Genomic DNA, 12,431 nt, shown 5'->3' on the forward strand with positions numbered 1-12,431 from the left:
TGCTTACCTTGGTGGTAACTATGTGCTTTTTTTTTTTTTTAGGCCAAGTACTTAAGATTCAGTTCTACAGACTCCACATAAATATATATTCTCTTTGCTTTTCTCCCCGTGGGAGGGCAGCACAGGGCTACAAAGCACAACAATACCCGCCCCCCTTTTCCCGCAAAACTGCCCAATAAACAGCGAATGCTGTTTGAACTCCCTTGATTGAAATGGAAAGGTCACATCTCAGTAGTGTCTTTGGGGCTTGTTTTTCCCATTTGTGACAACGCTGGGCTGTCCTGGGGCCTCCCTAAGGTGCCCTTCCAGCCCTGACCTTCCATGAGTATCTTTTAAACACGGAGAGTCTGGCCAGTCCTCAGGCAGGTACACGGATCAATGAGAGCTCTGCATGGCATTGTGTTCCCAGGGCCTCCGTGTCTGCTGCGTTCCACCCCTGCTGCCGCTGTCAGATCAATGTGGGGACCAGATGGCTGTGCTGTGCCATAACAATGGCTTCTTTGCAGGGACTCTTCTCAGTCCTTTTCCTTCAAGCTGTGGAGTCCAAGGGCAGCCGTGCCTCACACCCCAGCACTCTGGGGAGGCCCATGTTGGCTTCTGATGAAGGTCAGCAGGGGTCTCTGGAATGGGCCATGGGCGGCTCCCACCCACCTGTGGTACCGGCTGTGGTGTCTCCGTTAGAGAGGAAGTGTGGCTGCTTCCATCTCATGTACCAACGGGACCTGGCCTCGTCTTCCACTGAAGCTGAAGGGAAGGCATGGAGTGTCAGAAAACAATGCAGGAGTTTCAGGTTGTTTCCAATGCCTCACCTTCATGCAGTAATTGCCTCATGGGGATGGCTCCTGGCTTAGGAATCCAAAGGGTTTATTGACTAAGTACATGGGACAGAAAGTGCTGGAGAGCAGCTCTCTCAGGTGTCGTAGTCTACTCCCCTTCGCTCTGATTGTTAAGCAGTACACACAGTCCCCGATGGTCACTCCCATCCCTGAGTCTGCCTGACCTTCTAGCTTTAGGGACCAACTGACTGACTCCCAGTTTCCACATCTGTTGCCTTAAATTAGCAAGAGAGAGGATCTGGTTGGCCCAGCTCATCAGTCGAGTGTCAACTTCTTATCCAATCAGCTGATACCAAGAAGGGGGCTGCTCAAGTGGAACAGACATAGCTGCGGGAAGGAGCCCACCCCTTCCGCGGTGAGCTGAGGAGGGGCCAGCACGGCAGTCCTGAGCAGAAGGCTCGGGCCGGGCACGCAATCCAAGGCGTATCTTCTACGTGGGTTTCACCGTTCCAGCTTCTCTTCCGTCTCCCTCAGGAGGTAACGGAGAAAACTACTTTTCTCATCTACCTCCTTGAGCAAAACAAAATCAGACTGACTAAGGGCCTGGCACTCTGCGAAGAGAACTTGAGAGCAATTTCACGGGGCCCTCACCGCTACAGTGTTGTCTGTCTGGCTTTCACAGTCTACAAAGGGAAGCTCTGTAAATACCAGAGATTACTGTGATTACTGGGAATCCTCTAAGCAGCTAAATTCCCCCAATTCGCACAGTTGTGATGCCTCGGGATTTAGAGATATAATTAAGAACAGATGAGCCTCAGGAAGGTTGATGACAGTGACGTGGGATTGCATGAAACAGCAGAGGGAATGTTGATGGGAGTTCGAGGACTTCATCTCCCTCAAGTGGTGGTGGAACGCGGCCTGCAGGGGGTCGGAGGCGGGAAGGACCTTGATTACTGGCGTCCCTGGGCCCAGGAGTCCTTGCCTCCCAGTCTTCCAGAACTGGGGACGCAAACTACAAACCTGGTCAACCGCTTAGGACTAACCAGAGCTGATTCAGCCTTGGACTGTGGCGCTGGCTGAGGCCACTCTGAACAGCCGCCCGCCGCTGTGGGCCAGGAGGGGCCCGACTGGCCACTCTGACCCCTTTCCTCTCGGGCAGCCTTCTGCCCGCACATCAGCCGTGGCTCGGGAGGGCTTTGGCTGCAGCACTGAGTCTTTCCCCCCGACCCCGCCCTGGGCCCCTTTTAGTTTTTACTCATTTCTCAGTGTCTTTCTCTCTGGTTTTACTACTTACTGAAAGGTACAGGAATACCAATAAGGCAATACTGTTTTATTTGATCTATCCACTGCGGTGAGCTGAATCTATAGTATTTGTCATGCCGAGAGTGTTTTGACCTTCCAAAAGGAAACAAGTGCTCTCCGAACCAGAGCCAAGCGAGCAGCTTAGACCCTTCCATGAGCAAAAGTCTGGGACCAGGGGAGTTCCAGAGCATGCAATCCCCATCAAAATGTGACTAGACTCGTTGAGGTTGAAGTCCTTGCAGCAAGGGAAGGGAAGGGGCTGTGATCCAACAGCTACCATGAGGGAGTAGAGTGAGGGTGCTGGAGCCAGCATGCCTGAGTTCTGCTCCTTGATAGCTGTGTGACCTCAGAGAAGTTGCTTAACCTCTCTGTACCTCCATCTTCTCTCCTGCAAACCAGGGACTCTAATAGAACCTGCCTCATGGGGCGGCTGTGTTAGATGAGTCTGTACATGTGAGATACTCAGAACAGTGGCTGGCACACAGGAAGTGCTCGGAGGGGACTCTTCTGTCCCCCCACTGTTGCATAGGTGCCTTATACTGTGTCTCTTCCATTTTTTTTTCTCACAATAACTGTGGGAAACAGACTTTTATATTCCCATCATGCGTAAGAAGAAATTGGATCTAAGATGTTCAGAAAATTGCCCAGGGCCGGGTAGCTAGTAAGTGGCAGGGACAGATTTCGAAAGTGGAGATCTCCAGCTCCAAATCCTATGTTCTCTCTATTTCACCATCGTAGCCAGTCCCCTTCATGGTCAGCCTGGCTTCCTGTAGTCATACCCCTTCCCCTCCTGTCCCCCAAGTCTCTCAGCACCCACTACAGTTTCAGTGATGCTGGAATCACAGCACCACTTCTTAGCTTTGGCAACTCTCTGAGCCTCAATTTCTTTTTTCTGTAAACTGGCACAATAACAGGGCCTGTTGGGAAAGGGAACAGCAGCCCCTGAGGACCAGAGACTGGCACTGGCCTGGTGCTGGGAGCTGGCCTGTACCCCACACCTAGACTTTGGCATGTGAGCGCTCCACGACCGTGACGGATTAAGACAAAAACAAGACTACTTCGTAACCACATCTGAACTCAGACACAAACAAGGACATTACGGAAAAACAAAAGTGACCGACCATCCCCCTGCCTCTTGGCCAACATGAGTGACAGCTGCTCCTTTACCAATTACAACTTTAGTCTTGCTTCATTCCCCCCACCTTCTAGATAAAATTTATTAAGTACCCAATGGTAGAAGTATATCGACTTCCTGACAGCATCCAATCCAGAGCAAAGCTCCACTTCTTTGAACCTCCCCCAAATCACCTAACGCAAACCTAATTCCTACAGTAAGTTCTTTCCAACCTCCTGTTACTGAGACGCCCCACAGTTCCCAGGGCTGTGCATTCGCCCTCTCTCTTCGCAAAGAGCCAAAAATCCCCTTTGTTCAACTACAGGTGGATTCCCGCTGGTCTTTGGCTGTGGTCTGTGGTTGGAGGTGGCAGGGGCAGGGGGAATTGACACTGCCTTCTGCTGATGCCCGGCGAGCATTAAATCAGGTCCTGGAACACAGTAAGTGCCCAATACATGCTGGTTATTAGCATTATATGTATTACCAAAAATATCTTCCTCCTTCGGACGGAGCTGGTGTGCACAGGTACCTCTCACCAACCAGCACCTTCTTCTCTGAAATCCATGCAGACTCCCCCTTACGTTTGCCCCGGGCACGGCAGCACGCCCCTTTGCATTTTCTCACAGACCTTTACTCCACACTGCAGACCCCAAGCCCGTAAAAAACCTTTATCACCCGTGACAGGCGGGTGGAGGACATCCTCTCAGGGTGTTTAGACAGCATTGGGGGGGATGGCAGGAGGGCCAGGTCGGCAGTGGAGTGACCATCAGGTGTCGGCAGGCCCCCTTCTGCCTCCTGGCAGGGCAGACGCTGTGCAAATGGTCGCTCCCTCACCCACTCGCCAGAGCCGCGTGGGCCAGAGGAGCCAGGCTGGATTCTTCAGCGCAAACGTACTCGCAGCTGCGTCCAGCAGGGGCGGCCCCGGGGACCGCAGAGCTCTTTCATGCCCACTGCTGCTAATCGCAGATAATGCATTAAAAATACAGAGCCGCATCTGTTCATTTCAACATGAGTATCGAGGAATTTACATGGTTTGTAATGACAGGGTGTGAGGGCGGGGAAACGCTTATCCTGCCTGCGGGCCAGAGGCACAGCTGTGAGCAGAGAGCTGGAGGTGTGATTTCTGGTGCCCAACAAATTCTCTGGGTGACAGCCAAGCCCTTCCTCGGAGGCGCCAAGGGAAACATCCAGGTATTTCTCCGGAAATGCCAAACACAGAGTGTGTGTCTGGGCCTCCTGGCCCAACTCTGCCTGTGTAGAGTTCCCGAGAGAGAGGAGGGAACTGACACTGCCAAGCCCGGGATGGGAGGTTCCATTGCTCATTTTCCAGCACCAAGCGCCTCGCCTAGAGTCTCAGTTCCTCATCTGCAAAATGGGGGTGTTTAAAGTTTCTGCCTCATTCAGTTTATTAGTAAATAAGATCGGTACATGTAAATTGCCTCAAACACTACCAGGCATGGCATAGGTACATAAATAACAGTTTTCTATTATTATTTTACTGCATGTCAAGCATTGTGTTAGATTTTAAGGGTACCAGGATGAATAAGGCAAGGCACCTGCCCTCCTTCACTAGTCAAGACAAACACTAGTTAAGATGTGATATGAATGAGATGGTGACGTGATATGGGAGCACAGAAGAGGGTGGGAGGGTCCAAGAGGGCTTCATGGAGGAAGGGACACTTGACCTGAGTCTTGTCTGAAGGTGGAAGTTTCCCAGACCTAAAAGGTAGGATGAGTTCACCCTGGAGTAGCATGTGCAAAGGCCCCGAGGAGAGTGTAGTGTTTCTGGGAGAAATACTGTAGGGCAGGACCTTAGGGTGGGTGTATTAAGTATCTGTTCCTGTTTAACAAATCATCCCAAGACTTATGGCTTGGAGCAACGTTTATCACCTTGTCTGCATGTTAGGAATCTGGGTGTGGCTCAGCTGGGTTCTTCTCCAGGCTTAGAGTTTCTCACGGGGCTGCCATCAAGGAGTATTCCAGGGCTGTGATCATCTCAAAGCTCAGCTGGGGAAAAGGATTTGCTCCAAGCTTATTCCCAGGGTGCTTTGAAGGATTTTGAGTTCCTCAGTGCTGTTGACCAGAGGCTACCTCCGTTCCTTTCCATAGCGTAGCTTTCAACATGGCTTCTGGCTTCGTCAGGGTGACTCCGAGAGAGAGGAAGACAGGAGTCACAGTCTTCTATAATCTAATCTCAGAAGCGGCAGCCCGTCACTTTTGCTGTATTCCCTGTGTTGGAAGTCACTAGGTCCAGCCCACACACCAGGGGAGGGGGCTGTACAAGGGTGTGAATGCCAGGAGACAAAGACCGTTTAGTCACTTCTGAAGCTGCCTACCGCCAGCTGCCCTCCAGCCCCCAATGATTCATGTCCTTGCCACATGCGACACATAGTTACCCCTTCCCAAGGCCCCCAAAAGCCTCATCCCGTGAAAGCATCAGCTCAAAGTCCAGAATCTCACCATCTAAATCAAGTTCAAGTGCGGTTGAAGCTCTTGGGTGTAGTTCCTTGAGTACAGGTCCTAGAGTGCTGTTACTCTGGATCGGTAGCTCTGCAAAACTAGACAGACAAGTTCTCTGTCCCCACTCACCTGACATACAGTGGTGGGATAGGTACAGGGTAATGGCTCTAGACATTCTTACTCAAAATGGGGGACAATGTGGGGCAGAAAAAAGCCCCTGGTCCATAACAATTCTGAAATCCATCCAGGAATATATTGGAAGTTTCTTGATTAGTTTTAAAATCTGGGAATATTTAACTGCACCTTCTGAGTTCTTGGTTTCTCCCTCTGAGTCTTCCTTTTTTTTTTTCTTCATGAAAGGAAGTGCATGTTTGAAGCTGACTTTTCTTCAGCCTGCTTCCTGCTGAGAATTTTGGGAGGCCAGTGACCTTTTTTTGTTTTGTACTGTCTCTGTCCTTTTTAGTCCAAGCTGACAGTGTTTCTTCTGATAATAGTTTTCTCCAAAACTTTGTGGGTCTTCTGTAAATTTCATCGAGAGCCGCTCTCTTACACAAAAGCCACAACCACAGATTTCTTTGAACTAAACTTCTCTACCTTGGGCTTCCGCTAAGAAGGTCAAGGGACGATGCTCATATGCTTCCCAGAGGCCCTATTGTTTGATCTTGGGGATCTGTAAGGCCCACCCTAATCTCTCTAAAGGGCCTTTATGTGGCTGAATAACACTACAGTCCTTTGATGTTTCCTAGGTCTTAGCCAAAGGCTGCACAGTCACACCCTCAGCTTTATCTCCAGACCACCTTTTCTCAACACTGCTCAAAGCCATCTCTTAATTTTAGGATCCTTTGCTGTCTTGGGAGGCTGAGAACTTTCCAAACTATGAAGTCTGGCTCCTTTTCAACCACCTTTCCCTCAATTTATCTCTCTTCTCACATAAGCAGCAAGAAGAAACCAGCCAGTACCTTCAGCCCTTTGCTTGGACACCTCCTTAGCTCGATCACAAAGTTGATTCGGTGCATGTTCTGCCTTCCATATCCCTGCAGACGACATTGTCGCTAAACTTTCTTCCACTGCATAACAAGGATCCCTTTCTTCCAGTTTCCAGTAACATGTTCTCACCTCCTTTTGAACCTTCACCAGCAACATCCTCAAAGTCCAGGTTTCTCTAACAAGGTCTTCAGAATACTCCCAGTCTCTACCCACTGCCTGGTTCCAAAGACATCTCACTTTTTAAGATATTTTTCATGGCACTATCCCCCTCTTGATACCAAAATCTGTGTTCATTATCTATTTCAGTTTGTAACAAATTATCCCAAACCTCAGTGCCATGAAACCACATCTACCACCTTAGTTGCTACGGGTCAGGAATCAGGTACGGCTTACCCGGGCCTGTCATAAAGTTGCAATAAAAGTGTCTGCTTCCAAGCTTACTCACGGTTGCTGGCAGGATTCAGGTCCTTGCCAGCTGTTTGAGGGCCTCAGTTCCTTGCTGGGCATTGACCAGAAGCCACCCTCAATTCCTTGCCACGTGGGCCTCTCTACAGGGTGGCTTTCAACATGTCAGTTTGCTCTGAGCAAAAGCGAGAAAGAGAGAGAGCCAGAGAGAGTCTTTCGTAGCCTAGTCCCTTCCGAAGCAGTGACATCCTGTCACTTCGGCCCTATTCTGTGCATCAGAAGGAAGTCATTAGGTCCAGCCCACACTCAAAGGGAGGAATCACACAAGGGTGTGAATCGCAGAAGGCCTGGTTCACTGGGAGCCATTTCAGAAGCTGAGCGTGGGCGACAGTGCAACTCGTGAGGCAGCAGTGGCCTGATTACCCTGTGTCAGACTCCCGTAGTGAGGGGCAACCACTGAAATGTTTCACTGCTGACGGGGAGGAGTCTTCACATATCGCTCAGCCAGCTGGAGCAGAGAAAGGACTGGAAAGGGAGCAACAAGTAAGGGGAGCTGTTGCAAGGCAACTGTTACAAGGGGGTGGCCACAGGGGGACGCTCAGTGCCTCACTGCTGATCCACCCAGAGGTCAAGGCCGGTCTGCAGGGTCACATGACCCCCTTTTGGCCTTTGGCCAGGCTCTTTCTCCTGCTTGAACTGCCTTTGTGTGTGTTGTTCTCTCCTCCTTTGAAGCATCCCTTAGAGACCAGGGCGGGCACCCCCATCTGCTGGGCACTTCTGACACATCAGACTTCATTTACAAGGATGTCCCAGACATTTCGTTTATCCTCCCGCACACCTGGAGGGCAGGTATTGTTTGTGGGCGTGTGATTAATGTGATTAGAGGTGCATGACGAGACCCAGGGCTTTGTGACTTCACCCTGGTGACCTCACCCTGGCCAGGGGCCTGGTCCTCAATCTTATAGGCCCAGAAACTGGACCTTTTTGTCCCCAAACATGCTTTAGTGGAGGCTGAAATCAACTCTAAGATCCCAGTGATGCCGTGTGGCCCAGATGCTAATCGATTGTTTGCAACTGGGATCGACTTCTCCGTTGGGATTTGAGGGAAGCCCCCCAAATCAATAAACAAACAGACGAATAAATACTCCTTTGTCAAGTTCAGAATCAGTTGGCCGATGAAAGAGAAAGACAGATGAGGATGAACCTTTCACCTTTACTGCTGATGAACTGGTTGGAGAGCAGACCTGGGCACACTTTGCAGCTGGTATTGGCTGGGGGAGGAGGGAAGAGCAGGCCAGCGCTTCCTCTCTCTCAGCTCACCAGGCAGATCAGTGAGGCCTCCTCTTCAGAGTAAATGCCAGGGCGGCGCGAGGAGAAAGAACTCCTCTGTGGTCCTGGGACCAGCAGCATCAGTACCACCTGGGAACTTTTAGAAATGCAAATTATTATCCTAATGCAAATTAGGCCCAACTCCCAGAAGAATTGAATCAAATTCCAGGGGTGGGGCCCAGCATTCTGTATCTTAATAAGGTCTGAGGTGATTCTAATGCAGCCTCAAAGTTGAGAACCACTGGTCTAGTGGGAGCTGCTCCACATGGAAATCTGAGGCCTGGGAAGCAGTGTGGTCCTGGAATATTTTGCCACCCGTGCCTGTCCTTCCCCCCCCATCTCTGGGAAAACAAATCACAGGGAGAGACGTTTCACAACTTCCACGTTTGATTTTTAGCTTACAGCTGCTCCCAGGAGGACCAAGTGGAGGTTCCTGATTATCTCCCCTCCAAAAGGGAAGAAGGTCATGGATTTGGTATTCTCTAGCCTTGCCTCTTTCTCTTGCAGACCTGGGAGGCGCTAGCATCCCCTTATTGGCCTTGGTAGTCTTTGAAGACGCTAGAATGACCATTAACCAGAAGTGGAAATGGAAGCACATGGATCCCCTGCAGAAAAGCCTCTTTGGCTCCCATAGCCCTTAGGTTTCAAAATAAACTCCTTGCCAAGGCCTGTCCTCTCCAACTGCATCTCAGCCACTCACTCACCCCTCCAGTCATTCTAGCCTCCCTCTGTCTAATATGCCAAGCTCACTCCTTCCTGCCTCAGGATCTTTGCACTTGCTGTCCTTCTACTTGAACAACTCTTCCCTAAGGCCTTGGCAGGCCTGGCTCCTTCTCGTCCTTTAAATCAAAACCCAAATGTCATCTTCTCTGACCACCCATTTAAAGCGCCCTCAACCCCACTTGTCATTGTTTATCTCATTAGCCCGGTTTATTTTCTTCAGAGCACTTGACACTATCAAAAAATGACCTGGTGTGTTTATTTGTTGACTTGTTTATTTATAAGAGATCAGGGGCCTCGCTGCCTCCCTGGTAGTAGAACAGTTTCTGGTACGTTGCAGGCTTAAGATTGACATGAATATTTGCTGAATAAATGAACACAGGAAAAGGCTCTGGGAGAGAAGGGTCAGAGTGGAGTGATTCAGGCATTAAGACAGCCATGGGCCCAAAGACTCAGCCTCCTTCTTCCCCAGGGCAGGGGCCCCTGAGCCCAGCCGAGTGGGTCTGCGTGGAATGCTGGTACCGCACCAGGTTTTCTGCCTGCTTTTCCTCTCGCCCATTATGTTAGACCCAGGCTCCCCCTACTTCTCCTCCTCCCCTCCTTCCCCCTTCACTGTCATTACCTTACAGTCATTAGAAGCCAGCAGATTCACAACCTCCTGTCGGCTTTTTCATAGAGGACTGTTAATAGAGTTAGTTTTCAGCGGGGGCGCTGCAAACTGTTGTCAAAACTCTGACTTAGCCGCCCACATCCACGTAATTAATCACAGAGGAAACCAGAAAAGAGTGGCATGAGGGCTGGGGTCCAGCTGTGTGGGGGCCCTCTTCCCAGAGGGGACTGTCATGTAACACACAGCCGCTGCCCACCAAGAGCCAGGCTGGAAACAAGACAGCCTCCCTGGAACCGCTGCAGAGTACAAGTCAGGATCTAATTAGCACTGGGGGGCGTCTGCCACCTTCCAGAGGTTGGTAGCAAAGGAAAAGAAATTAAACAGGTGGGGTAGAGGCTGGAGGGAGAAAGAAAGTTAAAGATGGTTTATTTTAGGATGACAAGGAAGCCGGCATTTACTGAGTACCGTATTAGTTATCTGTTGCTGTGTAGCCCATTACCACAAACTTGTTGGCTTAAAACAACACATGTTCATTATCTCCTCATTTCTCTGGGTCCGAATCCGGTAACAGCTTAGCTGGGTCCACCGCTTGAAGTCTCACAAGGCTGCAATCAAGGTGTCAACCAGGGCTGAGTTCTCACGTGGAGGCTCGGCTGGGGAAGGATACACTCCCCCGCTCACGTGGTTGCTGCAGCACTTAGTTTCTTGTGTTTGTAGGACTGAGAGCTTTGGTTTTTTCCTGGCTGTTGGTCCGAGGCACCTTCAACTCCTAGAGATTCCCCACAGTTCCTTGCCACGTGGGCTTTCCCAGCTTGGCCACTTACTCCATCAAGCCAGCAGGAAGAATCTCTATAGAGCAAATCCAACAGCAAGATAGACTTTTATATACCATGGTGGAATCACAGAGGAAGTCACGTCCCATCTCCCCTGCCCTATTCTGTTGGTTAAAGGCAAGTCACAGGGGGACTTCCCTGGCGGTCCAGTGGTTAAGACTCCATGCTTCCACTACAGGGGGCGCAGGTTCGACCCCTGGCCGGGGAACTAAGATCCCGCATGCCGCGTGGCGCGGCCGAAAAAGGAAAAAAAAACAAGGGAAGTGGGGCTTCCCTGGTGGCGCAGTGGTTGAGAGTCTGCCTGCCAATTCAGGGGACACGGGTTCAAGCCCTGGTCTGGGAAGATCCCACATGCCACGGAGCAGCTGGGCCCGTGAGCTACAAATACTGAGCTCTGCGCGTCTGGAGCCTGTGCTCAGGGTCGTACCAGGGTGTGAACACCAGGAGGGGGAAATCATAGGACAGCCGCCCTAGGGGGTCAACCACAGTACCTTTTATGTGCTAAGGACCGTGCCAAATGCTTTTGCGTGTGTTACATCATTTAATCACTGAAACAGCCTGAGGGGCAGGCATCATCCCCTTTGCACAGATGAGAAACCTGAGACAGAGGAACGAGAACTTACTTGCCCAAGGTCCTGCCAGTGATCAGAACCACTTGTGTCGGGACAGCAAGCTTACAGGCTGGAGGGTCAGCATCTTTACAGGAGGAGCAAGGGCCCGAGGTTGGTGGGGAAGAGGATAGTGAGAGGGTTTCTGGCTATGAGGCGTGAGACCAGGAGGGAAGATGGCTGTGGGTGACACGTTGAGAAGGAAGAAAACCGACAGTGCTTTATTTGATCATCTCTGTATTCTCAATGAAGCAGGAAATGAGGGTGTCTCCTGAGAGATTGGAGGTTGGGCTGGAGGGGAAGCAGAGACAAGTTGGAACAGCACCTGTGGGGAATGGGAGAGGGGGGAACAGGAATCCGGCCAGCATGAGTACAAGGTTGCCGAGGAGCGTAAAGCTGCTTCCTCCATGAAGACTTTAGCAGTTGCCTTGGTAGGTGGTACTCGCTCCCGCCCCCAGCTCTTTGTGCAGTCTACACTCTCCTCAGGCCTTGTAGGGCTGTGGTTCATGCCCGTGTCCAACCCTCTCGTCAGGGCAGGAACCTAACAGTAGACCGCATTGGGCCTCCTGGTACCCAGCACAGGGCCTGGTGCATGGGAGCCCTTCGTAAATGGCCTTGGTTCCAGACCCTGGATTTCTAAATCACTCCACTCTATTACCTCTCACCCACTAAAGGCTGACCCAGTTCTAAAAGGCTATTCAAAACTACGTATTTTTATTTTTGTTCCAAAAGTAAAATTTGAAACAACAGCAGGCAACAGAGATGCAGATCCCTCAGGGAATAGGGGTTTAGAGCTGGAATTAAGGAAGTCTTTTGCATGCAGAACCTGGTGACCAAAAAATTTTGCATTTGGGCTCAGTCTCTTCGATATCAGAAGTCAAGGGCCATTTCAGAATATTCCATATCAATCTAGATTGGTATGAAACGTTGCCCACAGTGTATTATTGCCTGAAAAATACAGTCATAGTAGATGGAACAATCCTATTTGTATCAAATGACAAGTTTTGACTCATTTTAAGTGACAGAAAACCGAACTCAAGCTATCTTAGACAAAATCCAAAACGTGTGGGCTTATCTTCAATGAAAAGTCCAGGATGCCAAAGGGACTAACGTTTTGGCCTGAGAATGAGGCAAACGGCTGCCAACAGCCCCCAGGGCTGCATCCTCCCCTAGGATTCCTTACGCAAGTCCTGAGATCTACTCTGATTGGACCAACTTGGGTCACATGACCGTCACTGAGCCAATCACTGTAGCCAGGGGGATTCCATCTGATCCAGCCTCGGTCAG

At 50.5% G+C, this 12,431-nt stretch overlaps 1 protein-coding gene across 1 annotated transcript in view; it reads left to right on the forward strand.

Moving 5' to 3' along the window:
- CSMD2 (CUB and Sushi multiple domains 2) overlaps positions 1-12,431 on the forward strand; it is a 641,557-nt gene that overhangs the window by 275,972 nt on the left and 353,154 nt on the right. The window lies entirely within an intron of this gene.

The sequence above is a fragment of the Neophocaena asiaeorientalis genome, unplaced genomic scaffold, assembly GCF_003031525.2.
Source record: "Neophocaena asiaeorientalis asiaeorientalis breed wild unplaced genomic scaffold, Neophocaena_asiaeorientalis_V1.1 scaffold409, whole genome shotgun sequence".
NCBI lineage: Eukaryota > Metazoa > Chordata > Mammalia > Artiodactyla > Phocoenidae > Neophocaena > Neophocaena asiaeorientalis.